The sequence below is a fragment of the Lolium rigidum genome, chromosome 7 (assembly GCF_022539505.1).
Source record: "Lolium rigidum isolate FL_2022 chromosome 7, APGP_CSIRO_Lrig_0.1, whole genome shotgun sequence".
NCBI lineage: Eukaryota > Viridiplantae > Streptophyta > Magnoliopsida > Poales > Poaceae > Lolium > Lolium rigidum.
In genome coordinates, this window is record NC_061514.1 from 248,465,850 (window position 1) to 248,475,420 (window position 9,571).

Genomic DNA, 9,571 nt, shown 5'->3' on the forward strand with positions numbered 1-9,571 from the left:
GGTTAGTCACAATAGGCTTGGCAACCCAAATAGTTCTTTTCTTGACACCACTTTGAGCACCAACATATTTGGCAAACACATTGCCACCCTCATCCTTACGAAGAGAATAAACATCATCAATGGTGATAGAGTTGGATGAGGTACCAATAGTGCAAAAGGAGGAGATGTGGCCCTTCTCACGGCATATGTAGCAAGTTCTTTTCTTCTCCTTCTTCTCACTAGATTTCTCCACAATGGGAGCATTGGCTTGATTCTTCTTGGGAAGTGGCATTTCTTCAACTTGAGGTTGAATATGAGTTTGAGCTTGAGGCCGCTTCCCTTTTTGCTTCTTCTTCAAAGGGCAAGATCTAACATGATGCCCTTCAATTTTGCACTTGAAGCAAACAATCTTGGTCGGGTCTTTGACTTGTACTTGGCCCTTCTTGTTGTTGTTGTTGTTGTTGTTGTTGTTGTTGGACTTGTTCTTGTTGTTGGATTTGAATCCAAGTCCACTCTTATCATTGGGGGATTGTTGCACACTTAACATCGTGTCAAGTTTGCATTTCCCTTCATGACTCTTTACCAAGTCATTCTTCAAGGAAGTGACTTGAGCCTTGAGCTCTTTGATTTCCTCTACATGGTTAGTAACAACACAAGTACTAGAGGAAGTATAACCTTCATTGTTAGAGCAAGAAGGCAAGGAAGATAATTCATCACAAGATTTAGCAATATTATGAGTGGATGAATTACTAGGACTAGCACATGGCAATATAACATTTTGAGTAGTAGTGCTAGTACCCACATGAGGCTCACAAGGTGTTGCCTTAGATATGATAGCCTCATGAGCTAACTTTAGCCTATCATGTGAGGCTAGAAGATCCTCATGGGAGCTAGCAAGCTTTCCATGATTTTGTTCCAATTTCCCATAATTGCTAGTTAGCAAATCAAGTTGAGCCCTTATCTCAACATTCTCCTTCAAGATAGATGTTTCACAAGAAGTGGAGTTAGTAGCACAAGCATCATTATTAATAGAAATAGGAGAAGGCAAGTTTGCATGCTCTTTTAGATACGAATCTTTAAGTTTCTCATGCGATTCGGTGAGTTTAGTGAGTGCACTCTCAATGACCCTTGAGCCCTTTTTGAGTTGCTCAAAATCCTCAAGGAGTTTAGCATTAACAAACACAATCTTATCATTTTTTAGCTTTAGTTCATTTGCCATCTCAAGAGCTCTATCATGGTTTTCCTTTTCTCTAGACAATTCTAGAGCAAAGGTCTCCTCAAGAGCTTCCTTGGTGGTTTGTTCTTCTTCAAGTTCATCCTTTAGGGATGCCACATCATTGGCATACTCACGTTCAAGAGCACCCTTTTTATCAATGGTGTTCTCATGCATCCAAATAAGTTTTTGGCTCTCAATAGCGGTAGTCAAGATTTCAAAGAAGTGAGAGCAAGCAATTTTATCTTTGCAAATAACCTTGAAAACACTCTTACCCTTATCGCGTAGAGAGACAACCCAATCATCTTCTTCATATTCATCCTCATCCTTATCCCCACGAGAAATATTAATTAGGTTCCATGGTAGGAGGTACCGTGGAACCCTTGGCCATAAGGCATATATGAGAACCGTGAGATAAAGATGAGGAGTTACTTGAGGCTCCTTTCAAGATCTTGTCTTGACCAATAGAATCTTTGGTTTCCTGTACATTGTTAGACACACAACAACTAGAGGAAATAGAAGCATTTTTATCATGGACACAAGACAAATCAAGCATATCATCATGAGATTTATTCAAGCAACTTACACATGATATGCAAGGACTATCAACACAAGCATGTAAATCATTTCTAGTGCTAGATGTGTTTAAGTCCGAAGATGAAGCATTGCAATGAGATAGAGATGAGGAATCATCAATAGTAAGCTCAATATCAATATTGCAATTTTCATCACCACTCACCATATCATTACCTTGTGTATTACCACACTTTGGTGAAGTGGATGAAGATGAGAACTCATCACGGCCGGAAGTGGAAGCAATACAATCATCCTCAATAATATTGGACACATCATATTTGTCTTTAAGCTTTGTCCATAATTCATGAGCGCTCCCAAAGGGCATGATTGAAGAAGTAACTACATTGCTCACAACAATGGAAAACACATGAGAAGCAAGAGCATCGAGGCAAGAGTTTTTCTCCTCCTCAAGAGATAAATTTTAAGAATCCTTAGGAGAACAAAAACCCATGTCAAGAAATCGCTCCATGTCCGGGGACATACCCCGTAAAATATTAAGCACATAAATTTTCCATAGATCATAATTTGTGCCATCAAATATAAACAAGTTATTGTGCACTAATCCCCTAACCGACATCTTTACTCTCAAGGCGGTGAAGCCTAAGAATGAGAGACCTTTCTCTGATACCAATTGAAAGGACACGGATGTCGCCTAGAGGGGGGTGAATAGGCGATTTAAAACTTTTACGAGATGGGCTTAACAAATGTGGAATAAAACTAGCGTTTACTTTGTCAAGCCCAAAACCTATATACTATGGTTCACATATGTGCACCAACAACTTATTCTAAGCAATGGTTCACCTATGTGCACCAACAACTTATGCTAAGCAATACAAGCAACTAGGTGATAGCAAAATATATAACTTCAAGCACGATGGCTATCACAAAGTAAAGTGCATAAGTAAAGAGCTCGGGTATAGGAATAACCGAAGCACGCGGGAGACGACGATGTAGCCCGAAGTTCACACTCTTGCGAGTGCTACTCTCCGTTGGAGCGGTGTGGAGGACAAGTCACTCCAAATGCACGAGGGCCACCGTATTCTCCTCGAGAATTCCCACCAAGAGGGATGCCCTCGATCCACTATGTAACCTTAGGGAGGTTACCGAACCCGGACAAAGCTTGGGGCTGTCTCCACAACTTAATTGGAGGCTCCCAACAAATTGCCACAAAGGCCTTGCCCTTGAAGAATCTCCACAACTAAATTGGAGTCCCCAAGAACACCACTAAGATGCCACAAAGGCCTTGCCCTTGAAGAATCTCCACAACTTAATTGGAGTCCCCAAGAACACCACTAAGATGCCACAAAGGCCTAGAATCCGTCTAGGGTTCCAAGAACCCAAGAGTAACAACCTTCTTGCTTTCACTTCCACGAATCACCGTGGAAAACTCAAACCGATGCACCAAATGCAATGGCAAGAACACCACAAAGATGCTCAAGTACTTCTCTCTCAAATTCCAACAAAGCTACAAAAGCTATTGGGGAATAAGAGAGGAAGCACAAAATAAGAGGAGGAACACCAAATTTCTCCAAGATCTAGATCTAGTGGATTCCCCTCACAAAGAGAGGGATTTGATTGGTCAAGATGTAGATCTAGATCTCCTCTCTCTTTTCCCTCAAGAATATGCAAGAATCATGGGAGGAATCAAGAACTAGGGCAAGCTTTGAAGGACAACAATGGAGGGAGAGAGAGAGAGTGAACCAACCAGCCCAAGGAGGAAGAAGGGGTGCTTAAATACCCCTCCCATCGAAATATAACCGTTTGGGTATGCTCAGGCCGGATTTTCCGGGCCGGATATTTGCAAAATATCCGGGCCCCGAAAAACGGCTAAGGACCAGAAAAAACATGCCCCAGGATGGGGGCCGGATATTTGGCCGGATTTTCCCAGAAACTGGATTTTCGGGGGGGGGGGGATTATCCGCCCCAAACTTGCCGGAATATCCGCCCCCCTGAAAACTGGCAGAAACATCAAACTGAAACGGGCATCACTTTAGCATCCGGACTCCGATTTTGATGATCTTGGGCTTGTTTTAAAGCTAGGAACAAGCTCTACAATATCATGCGGGGAACCATCATAATACAACAATGTAGGATAGAAACAAATGATGAAAGGTTTGACCTATCTAAAAAAGACATACCGGTAAAAACCTCTAACCTTGAAAATGCAACAAGTTGCCCGTGCAAAAACCATTCTTGATGAACTAGAGCTTGTCATGAGAATAAGTACAAGCTCTAAAACATCACATGGATAAGATCCAAATAACAACCAAGAAAGATGATGCAAGGATGCAAAGGTTTGAGCTCTCTCCGAACGATACGATCGAGTTACTCACTCGAGAGCCATCTTGATAGTACGGCAACTAAACTATAAACCGGTCTCCAACTACACTATGAGACCGGTGAGAAAGAAACCTTATCAAGAGCAAACCTTATACTTGCGCATTCCACTTGATCTCGATGATGACGATGTTGACCTCAACAAGATGGAACGCCTTTCTTGATTGTGCTTGCTTGACGAAGTCTTGTGGATTGCTCCCCCATAATTCACCATGGGAGAGCTTCTTCTTCAGCGCATCTTCATATATCCATGATCACCATATGGATGGCAAGAGTTAAGCAAAGGATCTCTTCGAGATGTCTCATCTTGAACTTGCACTTCATTTCTTCATGGCAAGCTTCAAGCATATGATCTCTTCAAGTTGCCTCATCTTGAACTTGCACTTCATTTCATTGATGTCTTGAAGTTAACCTTGAGAGCTCACTTCATCTTCATCTTCAAGACATACTTGACACTTGATCTTCTTCATTTGCTTCTTATTGCAATCTTGAAGCCAACATATGGTTCAAGCATTGCCTTCAAGCATATGATCTCTTCAAGTTGGCTCATCTTGAATGCACTTCATTTCGTTGATGTCTTGAAGTTAACCTTGAGAGCTCACTTCATCTTCATCTTCAAGACATACTTGACACTTGATCTTCTTCATTTGCTTCTTATTGCAATCTTGAAGCCAACATATGGTTCAAGCATTGCCTATGGACAACTCCTACAAATATAACTCAATACAAACATTAGTCCATAGGGATTGTCATTAATTACCAAAAACACACATGGGGGCTACATGCACTTTCACTGGTTCCACCACAAGGGACCTAACCACCAGAGCCAAGCTCTGTTTGCGTCTACTTAGTTTAGTTTGTAGTTTAATCTGATGTAATATGTACCAAATTTGAATAAAATTTGCCAGTTCAAATTTCCCCATAATTTTTTTCTATTAATTTAGTTCACTAGATTGAAGTGAACAAAATTCCAATGAAATTGCGCGGGGATTATTTACCTCCGTGTGATATCCAGCGTGGCGTGTGTGGCCTACACTAAATTGTTGAGCACATTCGTTGGTGGCGTGAAGGCTTGCACGCCACCGATTGGCGAACTAATTAACGGTGGCATTGCATAGCAACGCAACCATCACCTATTAAGAGCAAGAATAATAGTGTAGTCGACAGCCAGCTATAACAATTTGTCACATTATTTATAGTTAATTTATAGCTAGTATGTACAATATTAAGCTATAAAAGTGAAATACTTTTATAATACATGGCCCATCTTTTAGTCTCACATAGTGCCTAGGAGCACGTGCTAGAGCTGACTATTAGATAAGAGCCCACTTCTCTTCTTTCTCATAATCTCTCTCGTCCAACTAAGCAAACTTATAAGAGCAATTTCAATAGTGTAGTCAGCTGCTGGCTATAAGCTAAGTGTCATATTATCTATAGCTAACGAGCCAACATATAGTGAGCTATAAAAATATAGTGATTTATCAATATATGACCCACTTTTCACTCTCACAAAATGCTTAGGAGCACGTGCTAGAGCTGGCTCTTGCATAAGAGCCCACTCTCCTTCTCTCTCCTCCTCTTTGTCCTCCAACTAATTAAGCAAAATATACTATTTTAATCCTTATAGCCAGCTAACTAGGACTTATTATACTTGCTCTAATATTTTATCTCTTATAGCCAGCTGACTGTACCTTGTACTTGCTCTAACTGTGAACAGTGGAGCTTAACTAGTGGCGTGGCAGAATAACGTCACTAACGGGCAATTTTGCCATGCCACTATCTTAAAGCATATAAATAGAGCCTAGTCTGCTGGCTCTAAGAAATTTAATATTATATTTTGGCTGAGTAGATGAGAGAGAAGAAGAGAGAGAATGGGAGTGGGCTCTCAAGATATCTCCAACGAGGCGACGAAAAATGGACGTCCAAATTATCCGCACGCGTCCGTTCGCGTCGCCTCGCAGACGCGAAAATGGTCGTTTCTGTTCGTGCATCCGTTTGCGCCTGGGTGCCTCCAGCGGCCCAAAGCATATTATTTTTCCTACTGTTTTTTCTCTTTTTCATTTAAAAATCGTTGCAAATATTACACAAACTAATACATAATTGGGAACATAGTTTTACACAAACTAATACATAGTTTAGAACATGGTTTACACAAACTAATACATAATTAAAATATTGCAAAATGAGGAAAACTAACTAGTGTTGGCGTTGCAGATTTCGTATGTTCGCTGCCAAGAAAGAACACTCTCGAGCACACTCAATCACCCAAACTAGAAAATCCAGTTGGCATTGCCCTGTTGTTCCTATCGATGACGAACATCCAGAAACCTCTGATACGTCTCAAACGTATCCATAATTTCTTATGTTCCATGCTAGCTTTATGACAATACTCACATGTTTTATACACACTTTACATCATTTATATACATTTTCCGGCACTAACCTATTAACGAGATGCCGAAGCACCAATTCCTGTTTTGTGTGTTTTTGGTTTCAGAAATCCTACACAGGAAATATTCTCGGAATTGGACGAAATTAACGCCCAGGGTCTTATTTTTCCACGGTTCTTCCAGAGGACCGAAGGGGATACGAAGTGGAGCCACTTGGTGGCCACACCATAGGGCGGCACGGCAAAGGAGGGGCCCGCGCCGGCCTATGGTGTGGGCCCCTCGGGCGTCCCCCGACTCTGCCCTTTCGCCTACTTAAACTCTCCGTCGCGAAAACCCTATTACCGAGAGCCACGATACGGAAAAAGTTCCAGAGACGCCGCCGCTGCCAATCCCATCTCGGGGGATTCAGGAGATCGCCTCCGGCACCCTGCCGGAGAGGGGAATCATCACCGGAGGGCTCTACATCACCATGCCCGCCTCCGGATTGATGTGTGAGTAGTTCATCCTTGGACTATGGGTCCATAGCAGTAGTTAGATGGTTGTCTTCTCCTCTTGTGCTATCATGTTTAGATCTTGTGAGCTGCCTATCATGATCAAGATCATCTATTTGTAATGCTACATGTTGTGTTTGTTGGGATCCGTTGAATATTGAATACTATGTCAAGTTGATTATCAATCTATCATATATATGTTGTTTATGTTCTTGCATGCTCTCCGTTGCTAGTAGAGGCTCTGGCCAAGTTGATACTTGTGACTCCAAGAGGGAGTATTTATGCTCGATAGTGGGTTCATGCCTCCATTGAATCTGGGACAGTGACAAAAAGTTCTAAGGTTGTGGATGTGTTTGATACGTCTCCGACGTATCAATAATTTCTTATGTTCCATGCCACATTATTGATGATATCTACATGTTTTATGCATACTTTATGTCATTATTATGCGTTTTCCGGAACTAACCTATTGACGAGATGCCGAAGTGCCAGTTCATGTTTTCTGCTGTTTTTGGTTTCAGAAATCCTAGTAAGGAAATATTCTCGGAATTGGACGAAATCAACGCCCAGAGTCTTATAATTGGACGAAGCTTCCGGAACACTCGAGAGCCGCCAGAGGGAAGCCCTGGGGGCCCCACACGCCACCCTGGCGCGGCCAGAGGGGGGGCCGCGCCCCCCTAGTGTGTGGGCCCACCAGGCCCCCTCCGAGGCTGCCCTTCCGCCTACTTAAGGTCTCCGTCGCGAAAACCCTATTACGTTCGACGAAACCAAAGAAAACCTTCTAGAGCCGCCGCCATCGCGAAGCCAAGATCTGGGGGACAGGAGTCTCTGTTCCGGCACGCCGCCGGGACGGGGAAGTGCCCCCGGAAGGCTCCTCCATCGACACCACCGCCATCTTCATCAACGCTGCTGTCTCCCATGAGGAGGGAGTAGTTCTCCATCGAGGCTCGGGGCTGTACCGGTAGCTATGTGGTTCATCTCTCTCCTATGTACTTCAATACAATAATCTCATGAGCTGCCTTACATGATTGAGATTCATATGATGATGCTTGTAATCTAGATGTCATTATGCTAGTCAAGTGGGTTTTACTTATGTGATCTCCGGAGACTCCTTGTCCCACGTGTGTAAGGGTGACAGTGTGTGCACCGTGTGGGTCTCTTAGGCTATATTTCACAGAATACTTATTCACTGTTATGAATGGCATAGTGAAGTGCTTATTTATATCCCTTTATGATTGCAATGTGTTTTGTATCACAATTTATCTGTGTGCTACTCTAGTGATGTTATTAAAGTACTCTATTCCTCCTCCACGGTGTAATGGTGACAGTGTGTGCATCGTGTAGTACTTGGCGTAGTCTATGATCATAATCTCTTGTAGGTTATGGAGTTAATTATTACTATGATAGTATTGATGTGATCTATGCCTCCTTCATAGTGTGATGGTGACAAGTGTGCATGCTATGTTAGTACTTGGTTTGGTTATGTTGATCCGTTATGCACTCTAAGGTTATTTAAATATGAACATTGAATATTGTGGAGCTTGTTAACTCCGGCATTGAGGGTTCGTGTAATCCTACACAGTTAGTGGTGTTCATTATCCAACAAGAGGGTGTAGAGTCTAGCATCTATCTATTTATTATGTTATGTGATCAATGTTGAGAGTGTCCACTAGTGAAAGTATGATCCCTAGGCCTTGTTCCTAAATACTGCTATCGCTGTTTGTTTACTGTTTTACTACAGTTATACTTCCTGCAATTTTACTACCATCAACTGCACGCCAGCAAGCACTTTTCTAGCGCCGTTACTACTGCTCATATTCATTCATACCACTTGTATTTCACTATCTCTTCGCCAAACTAGTGCACCTATTAGGTGTGTTGGGGACACAAGAGACTTCTTGCTTTGTGGTTGCGGTGGTTGCATGAGAGGGATATCTTTGACCTCTTCCTCCCTGAGTTCGATAAACCTTGGGTGATCCACTTAAGGGAAACTTGCTGCTGTTCTACAAACCTCTGCTCTTGGAGGCCCAACACTGTCTACAAGAATAGAAGCACCCGTAGACATCAGTGTTGTTGCCACTAGGGATAAAACATCAATGCTTTGTCCAAGGATATTTGTGTTGGTTACATTACGCACCATACTTAATGCAATTGTCTGTTGTTTGCAACTTAATACTGGAAGGGGTGCGGATGCTAACCCGAAGGTGGACTTTTAGGCATAGATGCATGCTTGATAGCGGTCTATGTACTTTGTCGTAATGCCCTGATTAAATCTCATAGTAATCATCATGATATGTATGCATCTCTATTTGTCAATTGCCCAACTGTAATTTGTGCACCCAACATGCCATTTATCTTATGGGAGAGACACCACTAGTGAACTGTGGACCCCGGTCCATTCTTTTACATCTGAATACAATCTACTGCAATCATTGTTCTCTACTGTTCTTTGCAAGCAAACATCATTCTCCACACCATACGTTTAATCCTTTGTTTACAGCAAGCCGGTGAGATTGACAACCTCACTGTTAAGTTGGGGCAAAGTATTGTGATTGTGTTGTGTAGGTTCCACGTTGGCGGAATCC